Source organism: Sebastes fasciatus, chromosome 18 (assembly GCF_043250625.1).
Source record: "Sebastes fasciatus isolate fSebFas1 chromosome 18, fSebFas1.pri, whole genome shotgun sequence".
Lineage (NCBI taxonomy): Eukaryota > Metazoa > Chordata > Actinopteri > Perciformes > Sebastidae > Sebastes > Sebastes fasciatus.
Window position 1 is genome coordinate 20,696,507 of NC_133812.1, and position 11,778 is coordinate 20,708,284.

Here is an 11,778-nt window from a genome sequence, read left to right on the forward strand (position 1 = left end):
TGTGTGAAAACAGAGAGGTTACATGCCGATATTGTGCTTTATTGTTAACAAATCCGATAATGGCCGGTCAGTGTGATCACGTCTGAGCCCCTCTAGTTTATTAGTTTGGCTTTCAGTAGAGTTTTAATGTCCTGTGATAGTCTAAATACAGTTAAAGAGGATTTTCCACCCTGACAAATATAACTGTGGTGGAAATACACACACAGGATAGCTATTGAGACAATATTTTAGAAAGTTTTGGCATAGGAATAGGAAGATTTACTATACTCAAAAGGGAGTATCAGGAATAATAAAATGAGTTGTCAGAAGGTCCAATTTTCTATCCAATTATGCTAATGTACTTTAGTATTGCATGTGTGTCAGAGCATTGTTGAGCCGCCTGTGAGGCCGTGTGGTTTATGTTTACAGCTGCTGTAGTCTGCCAAGAAGCAGGATCATGAAGTTAGTTGGATAATTGGGGTATGTAAAACCTGCCCAAATCTGGGACATGGACTGAAGTTAAAAGACAAGCTATATATAAAGATAAACACACTTCAATGTTTAACCATGACTGGCTCGAAATCCACTAAACCAGCCTGAAAATTAAGAAAATCTGAAACGATTGTATGAGAGTCTATGGAGCAGAGCCAGCTAGTTGTCGGACCCTGGTCAGAGCTGGCCGATGCAGCGCTATGATTGGCCAGTCTGTGTTCGAGGGGCGGGACTTAGCGAAGGGTCAATAGAGAAGTTGTGAAAACAGCATTGGATAAAACCTAACATTTTATTGGAATTCTGAGTGTATACATTTATCCACTGTATAGTGACAGGAGAGTTCGTATATGGCAGTTAGAGCAGGCGACAGAATCAATACTAATGCCAGCGTTACACCAAACAACTCACGACAATTTCAATGTGGAAATAAAATCACAAGTTTTTCTAGAGCTTTGGTGCGCTGATCTTCATGGTTTGGTGGAAAGTGGTCATGAAACTGTCTTAAGTCAGTCTTTTTCTCGTCTTGGACGTTCCGTTAAAATCAAACATGTTTAATTTTATCGTACGTTTTTAGTCTTGGATCAAGCAAATAGTGAATTTCAATGATTTCTTTTCAATGAATTTAGTTGTATTCTGTACAATGACAATAAAGGCTTTCTATTCAACTAGAATCAACTGATATTAAGAGCCTCCGGTATTAAATCATTTACTTGCACAATCATATCCCTAATGGTCAAAATTAAATATGCTGAATAATGTGTCAAAAAAGGATGAATAATTGATAAATAAAACATTAATTTCCACTAACAGGAGAGAGGAAAGTGGGACCTTTGTTTGCTACTTGGTTTTACTCCTCACCTTTTGTTCTTCCTCTTTTCAGTGGCGTCCCAGGAGGAACTTCACTGACAGTTCCCTAGATAACCCAGAATGCCAAAACAAGCATGCATATGTATGTATGGCCTGTTTAGGGATTCAGCTGGTATGTGTGTGTGGAAATGTGTGAGAAAATGTATTCAAAGGCACTGTGTCACTGCTGTCATCCCTCTGCTCCCCTGCCAGCTTATGGAGAACGCTGTAGAGTAAATCCACATCTAGTCTCTCGCCTTCTCTGCAGCCTCACTGTTCGCAAAGTGCACAAGACTGTACCGTTCATCCATTATTCACAGCTTAGAAGTGTCGCCTGTAGTGATTTAACATGCAACTAAAGACCGGGGGCAAGTTCCTTAATGTTACTTTAAAGTATTCTTTATGGAAAACTTGCAGGTTCCATGTTACTACAGCATAAAGGCTTTTTAAACTATTATTCTTGGTGCTTAGCTGCAATTTGTGTGGTTTTACACTAATTGTCCATCCCATGATTTACAATGAAAGGCTTTCAGTTAGTTTGTCTTAATTTAGGGAGAAAAACTGTCCAGCAAGCAGCAGCAACCATTGCAGTACAAAACTCTACTACTTAAATCTTCATTTCTATTGTCCTAAACCAATCGGATTTAAAAATAAAGTTGTGTATTTCTGGTTGGGACAGATTATTTAAGATTTATTTCTCCTGTATGTTGTAGCCAAATGGCACGTATTTTTATAACTGTTATGTCATCTTGTCGGCTGGTTTGTGTCCATATGGACGGTGAGAAATGACAGCTTGATAAAAACAAAAAGCAGGAAAGAAAATGGAAGCAAAATATACTACCAAGGGGTTTGAATCACCAGAAGCCCCACAATATTATATTATCACAATACTTAAGTCACATTGCGATCTTATTGCGATGATTTTTTTATGCAATTTGTCAGCATCCGTTTTATCTAATAAGATACAGTTTTCACTCATTTCATCTCAGAGTTTTCATTCATACATCTTGACCCTTTTAAAAATGGTCATGCCAGTTTTTCCTCGCCAAACTTTAGCTTAACTTTGGAGCGTTATTGGTTTGTACCAATCGATTCTTTAGGTTTTCTAGTTTCATATGATGCCAGTAGTTTCACTCTAACTCGTGTTAAGAGGTTAATAGTTTAAATAATAAAAGATTATGACACACTACCAAATATTGGAAGGAGAAATGCTTTAGTTTGAGCCAAGATTGTGAAACTAGTTAGCCACTGAGAATAAAGAATAAATGACTTTAAACTCTGTGAACCTCATCAGTTGGCTTAACTGAACTGGGACAAGAGACCATAAAGATGAGACTGATAACAACCAGACTTTCTATTATTGAGAAACCTGCATCAAGTGCTTGGATTCAGCAGACAAGATATTAAAGTAGGGAATGGGAAAGATCGGGTTACTACTGAAGTGGCTGACGGAGTTGGGGATCAGTGCAGGACAATTAAGTATTGAGATGTGTAATTTAACATTCTTCTTTAATGAGTTGGGGTCCAACCTTTTGAGTAAATTATGAACTGAATGAATGAAAATGAAGGATGTTTTTTAGTAAAAACATGCTGAATTTGCGGTATAGTAGGTATTGTCAGAAAAACTGCAGCGAGGAAAAATAATTCCTTAACTGTAGAATCTTTAATGTTTTAATGTCTTTTCAAATACCTGCTTAATGTTGTGAATTAAACAAAAATGCTTAGGTTTAGGCAACAAAACCCTGTAGTTAGGTTTAGGAAAAAACCACATAGTAGGGCTTAAAATTACAATGTTTGTACAGTGAAACGTACCTTCATTACAACTAGTCTGTTATACGATGCATTTAGTCTGCATTAACCAAAATGAGCTGCTATCCAACGCAGGAGAGCAGAGAATCAGCATTGGAAACACACTATTGCCTATTATGGTCTTGAACAGGACTTGATTTGCTCTGTACTCGGTCTTGACTTGGTCTTGACTGCCTTTGGACTTGGTTTTTACTCTGACTTGATTAATTGATACCACTCTGTCTGTATGCTAAATATGTAGCTATAGGCCAGCAGCTGGTTAGCTTAGCTTAGCATAAAGACTGGAAACAGGGGGGAAAAATAGCATGGCTCTGTCCAAAGGTAAAAACTGTTGTCTGTATCGTTCTCTCTTTAATTCATTCAATAGCACTATGTGTGTGTGTGTGTGTGTGTGTGTGTCACTCCCTTTGTGCCAGATTAATCCAGAAAGACACATCATTACATCAAAAGGAAGGCAATCTGAATATTCATCACATTGAAGCGATGGCATTATTAGCTCAGGAAGTGATTATGCTTGTTGTTTAATGCATGAATGAAAACACTTTTTTAATTCATACACCCTGATTGTCACTGTCCTTTTGAACTTTACCTGTATTATAAAGTTATGTTTATTAGAGTATTATTATGTTGAAATATTGGACAAGAATAGTGAAAAATAATCTCTACATTCAGATAATTAGAATTCAACCTGCTGTTTACTATTGGTGAACACAAACGGACTGTAATAGTGATTGTGCAGCTTCTCTTCAGCTCATAACGGTTAATATATATTGAATACTGAATTTTTTAAATGCTCATGTTACTGTAAGCCACGCAGCTGCTATATAAAAAAATGCATGCATTTTAATTTACTGATGCACTTTAATGCATATATACTATATATAATCAGGCTTTATAATCTCGATGTTTCTCTGACAGCGCAGTACAGAGACAATAATGACAGTTATGTAATGAATAAGCTCTGAAACGGATCATAATCTGGAAAAAAAATCACACATAATACACACCAACACATGCACGCTGCACACACTATAGTTTGACTGATGTGGAATTTAAAAGCCCGGACCCCTCGCCTATAGATTATTTTTATAAGGCTGTGAAAATCTGACATGTTATGCACAGAATCACAAATCACTTGATTTGAAGACTGATAATCATGTGTCTGTTTGGTGAAAGCATGATTGTGGCCAAGAAGTGAAGAAGAAAACTAGAAGATTATCCAAGTTTTGTCAAGTAAAATCCCATATAAACATTAGTTTCCACTCCTCCCTGTGATGTTTGTATTTGGCCACTGAACAATTACTTCACTGTTTTCTTTTCTGCACTCGTGCATTTTTAATATTCAGAGATCATACTGGTGTTTTTGGATGGTTTATCTGCCTTTCTAAAATGAATCTGCTGTTGGCTGGAGCTGGAGTTTGTTGTTGTGTTGTGTCTAAACACTTTCACTGATCTTTGCGTGACCTAACATTTTTTGGATGAAAATGCCCTTCCTTTCTTCCTTTCTTTTTTTCTCACTTTGTCTTTCTATCCTTAGTCTTTCTTTGTCTTCCTATCAATTGTCTGTCTTTCTATCCTTTGTCTCTTTTCTTCTTTGTCTTTCTTTTTATCCTTTCTTTCTTTCTTTCTTTCTATCCATTGTCTTTCTATCCTTCTTTGTCTGTCTTTCTATCCTTTCTTTTGTTCTTTCTATCCTTTGTATTTCTTTGCTTCTTTGACTTTCCTTCTTTCTTTGTCTCTTTCTTTCCTTCTTTTTCTCGCTACACTTTGTCTTTTTTCTTCTTTGTCTTTCGTTCTATCCTTTCTTTCTATCCTTTGTATTTATATCCTCTTTGTCTTTCCTTCTTTCTTTGTTTTTCTCTTTTTCCTTATTTTTTCCTCTTTGTCTTTCTTACTTTGTCTTTCTTGCTGTCTTTTTCTTTCTTCATTTTTTCTGTCTCTTTCTTTCCATTTTGTTTCCCTCTTTCTTTGTGGTTATATTTTTTTCTCTTTCTACTTTGTCTGTCTCTTGTTTTTTCGTTCATTCCTTCTCATTCATTTCTCTTTTTTTCATTTATTCCTTCTCCTTTTCCTTTTCTTCTTTCTTTCTCCTCAAATATGCTGCAAAAAGTGGTTTGCAAAAACAAAAAAGGAGTTTGTTTTTTCTTTCAGCTAAGTGTGATGGAGGCTTTGAAAGCTGAATAGACAAGACGATGTCAGATAAAAACCAGAGAGTTGGACTCAGCAGAGGGAGGACGGTTCAGCTAAATTGAAACAATTGAAGCATTTTCTGTAATAATATATCACAAGGAATACAATCATGGTACAACACTTCATCCGTTTCCTGTGAAAGGATTAAATTCAGACACAATGGCAGCGTGCATATTGTCCATATGCTGCACAATAATAGGCTGCATATTGAAACATCCATCAAATTGTTTACAAGGAAGTCTAAGAACTTTTTCAATAAGAGTATTAAAACGAGGAAGTAACAAGCCTAAATACGAGGAAAACCCCTGAAGTCTATCTCGTCTCCGTTGTTCAATAAAAGATGAGCACAAGAGAGAAAAACAGTTCCTCCTTCAGGGTTATTGTGGCTCAGCAGATTTACTCAGACACACACACACACGCACGCACGCACGCACGCACGCACGCCCGCAAGCCCGCACGCCCGCACGCGCACACACACACACACACACACACACACACACACACACAGACAGATAGAAGCAGAGGTTGTGTCCTCTCCTGTTCTGTAATCTGCTGCTGCTGAATGAAAGTTGTTTACTATTTAAAGCTCCTTTCTATTCTCCTTGTTTAAACGGAGTATAATCTGAGTCCTCTGTTGCTCTGCAGGTAGACGAAAGGAGAGAGGAGCTAAAACAGGAAAGTGGCGGGATGAGAGGGAAAGGACAGGGAAAGAAAAAAGGATGGAAGAACAGGGAGAAAAATAGATATAAGTGATGTGTAGAAGTAAAAGAGGAAGAATGGAAGTTTTTGTTAAGCACTAGTGCAGTGACCGTTCGGAGCGCATGCCCGTCTGGAGCGGGCCGATTGCTTGGCCCACAGACGTTCTGCAGCGTTGTCAAAAACCGCTACAGCATCACCTATTGGCCAAATTGCACCAAATTGGTCACGGTCACTCGGACATCATATCTACACATGTCCACCAAATGTGGTTCCAATAGCACAAAGCGTTTAGGAGATATGACAATATGATGTGAGCTAACTTTGAGGGCCAGCTATAGCAAAACTGTATGGAACATCAACAATCCCAAAATGTTTTTTTTAAAAAAAGTAAAAGTTTTTCCGGCACGGTCCAGAGATGTTCTGTACCAAATTTGGTGACAATTGCTCAAAATGTGTAGGAGGAGTAGCAAAAGAATCAGATTTGGACACAATAGAAAATGGTGGAAAATCAGACCAGACGCAAATGGGCATGGCTTAAATGGATTAAGAGACTTATGGTTCAAAAGTTACAGGCCAAAGTTTGCAGTTCATGGTTATAGCACCACCATCTGGCAAAATTGCACCACCTTTGACACTTCACTCCCTTGGGTCCTGAGCAACACAACTACCGAGTGTGAAGTAGATCGGATCGGCAGTTCTCGAGATACGTGAAGGACACACAGACAGACAGATGTTTCTTGCTTTATAGTGGATTCAATCAAGTAGAATGAATAAACACCACTGAAGTGGGTAATTCTTGACTGTATCTCACTTACTGAAGAATAAAAAGGAAGGATGTTTTTAATCATTATTATCAGCTGTGTGATTACAATTGTTGCTATGATTACCTGCTACTACTATTCTGACACCTTCTAGCTAATGAGAAACATTTACATTTACTTACTACAACATTGAATAGTAAATGTTGGGAAGCCAAACAGGGACATCTGGACTACAACAGGACAGGCACATTGACGAGTCACTTTCTATCAACTCACATCGCTCCAGCTCTCGGATCTTTACACTGACTTCCTGTGTGTCATAGACTTTATTATTATGAAGCTTCCCAGACCTCTCAGATGGTCCAAGTCTGCTACTCCCAGAAACCTGGAGGTCTCCATCATCTCTCAGTTCTTTTAAATCAGGACTGAAGACTTCTCTGTTTACCACCATTTTATTAAATTAAATTTGGAGCTATGTCTTCATATCTTGCTCTGCACTGTATTCACAGGAGCTATGCAGGAGGACAAAGTTACACTTTTATTCAAATTCATTTTTATCTTCTATTTCATTTAAGTCTTTAAATCCTCTGGTGTTTCTTTTGTTTTTTGTCTTAAAGCCTTTATGAATTACGTAAAGTACTTTCCATTGCCTTTGTTGTTGAAAGGTGCTAAAACAAATGAACTTGTTTGTTGAGTTAAGTGGAACAACACAGCAGCTAATTAGCCAACATGGTTTTGATGTTATTCAGTTGCTTAAATGTGTACATTACATTTTGTACAGTACTTGTGTAAATGTACTTTCCAGAGTCTGAGTGAGGGATTGGTAACCTCGCTATGTGCTGAATCATGCTCGATGTTACATCTTCACTGTTTTGTTTATGCATATATATAAACACCCCCGCGTGTCACCTGGCAGCTCTACAGCTGACAGATTATACATCATCTCTTTGGATCATTAGAGAATAAAATAAAGCAGCGAGTGAATCCCCCGAGGCTCCTGTACCGCTGAGCTGACTCAGAACGTTGTCATATTAACAGCTATTGACACTGATGACATGTTTCCCTCAAACATTATGCCATCAATTAAAGAAAATATGACACTGAATCAACCTGTCATTGTGAGAGGGCAAACAAGATTTATTCAACAGACATCAGTTACTTTTGAACATTTTGGAAAGTTACTTTTTCATTCTGCTCAAAAAGAAAATGCGTCCATACTTAACATTTGCTATTTTGAGTACATCAGTGCATTCACAATGAGAAGTATGGCAAAATGCAGTGCATTATGGGTACCCGGCTGGTAACGGTCAATAAGTTGAGTGTGAAACGCTCGGCTACGCAAGTAGAACAAGTCAGCATATACTTTGCCAGACAAAAGAAGAAGAAGAACAAGAAGAGGAGGAAAAAGAAGAGTTAGAAGAAGAAGAAGAGGAGGAAGAAGAAGAAGAAGAGGAAGAGGAAGAGGAAGAAGAAGAAGAAGAAGAAGAAGAAGAAGAAGAAGAAGAAGAAGAAGAGGAGGAGGATGAAGAGGAGGAGGAAGAAGAAGAGGACGAAGAAGAAGAAGAGGAAGAAGAAGAAGAGGAAGAAGAAGAAGAGGAAGAAGAAGAAGAAGAAGAAGAAGAAGAAGAAGAAGAAGAAGAAGAAGAAGAAAAAGAGGAGGAAGAAGAAGAAGAGGAAGAAGAAGAGGAGGAGGATGAAGAGGAGGAAGAAGAAGAAGAAGAAGAAGAAGAGGAGGAAGAAGAAGAAGAGGAAGAAGAAGAAGAAGAAGAAGAAGAAGAAGAAGAAGAAAAAGAGGAGGAAGAAGAAGAAGAGGAAGAAGAAGAGGAGGAGGATGAAGAGGAGGAAGAAGAAGAGGAGCAGGAGGAGTAGGAAGAAGAAGAAGAAGAAGAAGAAGAAGAATAAGAAGAAGAAGAAGAAGAAGAAGAAGAAGAAGAGGAAGAGGAGGAGGAAGAAGAAGAGGAAGAGGAGGAGGAAGAAGAAGAAGAAGAAGAAGGAGGAGGTTGCGATCGTCATTTCTGGTGCACAACAGCCTTGTTTGATTTGAGACAACACTAAGTCAAAATTCACGCACTACGCAAGCAAGTACATACTGTAGTGTACACGGTGTACTACATGAGAGTGTACTACATGAGAGTGTACTACATGAGAGTGTACTGACGGAAGTATCCGGATTGAGACACAGAACTAGTCTCTCACATTGAAACCCAGTCTCTGTGTCTCTCCATGGTGCTGAAACATTCAAACCAAGACATTCAGTGAGCTCCCGTTCACTCATTCACTAGTTTCTATGCAACGGCAAATCATCATCATCATCATTGAGTCATCGCTTACACAACAAGTCATTTTTTGTAAAATGAGCAGCATTGCATTGTGTTATTATAGCAGAGCTTTTTTGTTCTATCCGGGAAATTATTTAAACACAGCTCAACTCTTCTGTACGTGTCTCTCTCTCTAGCGATGAAACATTCAAAGTCAGCCTCTGTCTTTCTCTGACAACCTTTGTCTTTCAATCCACCACCTCAGAAACTAAACAGAACACCAGTGACTATTCATTTTACAGTAATCAAGCGTCTGTGATCGTAACATCCTGAATAATAACCTCAAATCTTTAGAATCAAACTCACAAAAGAGTGAGTCAGATTTCTGCTTTGAGGCTCCACAGTGAGATAAACATGAGTAATAGAAGGAATCAGAAGCATATACTTTCACAAATATCAGACTTCAAAACATATCCACACATCGTCATATACCACAGGAGGTTACCTTTTAACTGGCTGAGGACGAGCCACCTTTGTGCTGCCGTGATGAGTAAATGGGATGCTGAGCTTCACAGAGTTTTCTGGATGTTTAGACATCAGGCTTAAGTGGTAATGTTGCCAGAGGGTGGGCCGGAAATATAAAATAACCTTTTAGAGAGTGGAACAGGCTGGTGGAAGATGTTTGTGAGCTTAAATAAAACCAGAACATCTTTTTTTTAAAAAAGAAATCATAAAAGATTAAGAATATAAAATGGAGCATTAAGATTTCAAGTAAATGTCATGATGGTCAGACTGTCTGAGCAGAGAAACACTAACATGCTTCTGTTCTTATGGTCCTCTGCTGCCCTCTGGTGGGGATCAGGAGAGTTATAACATCAATTATTTGAAATCTAGGCTATAAATGCTGTCAATTTGAGTCCAAATGCAATTTGAATAAAATCTCCCTCTGTTTAAAAAGGTATATCAGTGTTATTAATATTCACTAACATTGAAAATTTACCCGCTTATCTCATCTCATCTTAACATGATTCAAATGTAAATGTTTTGTTTCTCACTATGAAACATGTCTGAGGTTGAAAATGTCCAATGGCATCTAAGAGTACAAATGCTAGTAAGCACATGCTTAATCGGTGTTATGATTAAAAGGGATTCCTTGGAAAATGTTCTCCTCTGTAAAGGGTCCCTGGCCCAAAAATGTTGTTAAAAAAAACTGTTTTAGATCAATATAAATGATTACAGTGTCCAGATTCGTGTTTCTCTTAAAGTATTTAATGTTAAATCATCTACAACATTGATGTTTTCAGTGGTTATTGCTTTGGTGTTTTGCAGATATAACAACATATGCATTTATATGAGTTTTAAGTAGTACGTGTAAGTGTAAAATAAAGACTAAAATTGACTATTATATCTAAAATTAAACATGAACAAGCTGGCACTTGGAACAGGCAGAATTCTGTTAATACCCTAGACCAGGGGTCTGCAACCTGCGGCTCCGGAGCCACATGCGGCTCTTTAGCTCCTCTCCAGTGGCTCCCTGTGGATTTATAAAAATGGAAATGAATAACTGTTTTTTTGTTTACGTTTTCATTTTTATTTATCAATGTTGTAGGTCTATGGTACGAGGGTACGAGGGTACGAGGGTACGAGGGTACGAGGGTACGACGGAGTATTAGAGCCATATTGAGGGAAAAAAAATAATCTGAAATTTGGCGAATAAAGTCATAATATTATGAGGATAAAGTCAATAGGTTTAGAAGAAAAAAAGTTGTAGTATTATGAGAATAAAGTCATAATATTATAAAGTAGTAATTTTACGCGTTATTTTCTTTTTTTCTCGTAAAGTTATGACTTTATTCTGTAAATCTCAGATGTTTTTTCCCCTCAATGTGGCCCTAATACTCCGTAGTACATTTGCACTTTGGCCCTCACTGCATTAGACTTATATATTATATACTTAGACTATAAACTGTGTTACCTTCATCACAATGATCAAATGTTTTGCGGCTCCAGACAGATTTTTTGGTTGTTTTTTTTTGCCTAAAATGGCTCTTTTGATAGTAAAGGTTGCTGAGCCCTGGTCTATGGGCTTCTACTGGATGAGTCGTGTCTGGAAGGGACTCCGCAAACTGCGAAACTCTCACTCATGCGCACTTGATTCAGCACGTTGTGATTTATTTTACAGAGTTGTCAACTCACACAAACAAAAAAAAATCTGCATTTGCATCCACTGTGTTTAAAATTGTGTTTAAAATAAAGAAATTGCAGTAAATAACTTACTGTCTGGTGTTTTCTTGACAATGTGAACGAACGTGTGTTGGGCCTCAACAGTTGGCCTCTTAATTAGTAACACCTGTCCTCGTTAGTATAAATGCCAGTCAGGTGACTTGTTATCCTGAAGAAGAAACATTCATGTTTAGAGGTTGAAATGCATCAGAGTTATTTCTGTGCATTGTTGCTGCTATAAATACAACCAGTGCAGTCGTGTCTGAATCTTCTGTTTACTCACTGTATAGCATCCCTTTCTGCAAAATGGAAGACGCTGGATATGAAATACCTCACAAACAAATACAGGAAATATAATAATGTTTGACTTTGATTGGTCCCAGTCCTCTGGAAGCAATAAAGGATGAATTGAACAGACGGAGCGTATTGTTTTTTTTATCTTTGTGGGAGAGAGCAGAGGTGATAAAGACGAACAATTGCGCTAAATTATCTTTTCTCATTTCTGCTATCCCACTCTTGTC

At 37.8% G+C, this 11,778-nt stretch overlaps 1 protein-coding gene across 7 annotated transcripts in view; it reads right to left on the reverse strand.

Moving 5' to 3' along the window:
• The window catches only part of fam184ab (family with sequence similarity 184 member Ab), a 179,289-nt gene extending 167,890 nt beyond the window's left edge, over nucleotides 1-11,399 (reverse strand). For all 7 annotated transcript variants that reach the window (XM_074614722.1, XM_074614727.1, XM_074614725.1 and 4 more), the window contains exon 1: nucleotides 11,312-11,399. The gene's annotated coding sequence lies outside the window, so the exon portion shown is untranslated. The remainder of the gene's footprint in view (nucleotides 1-11,311) is intronic.
• Nucleotides 11,400-11,778: the final 379 nt, after the last annotated feature.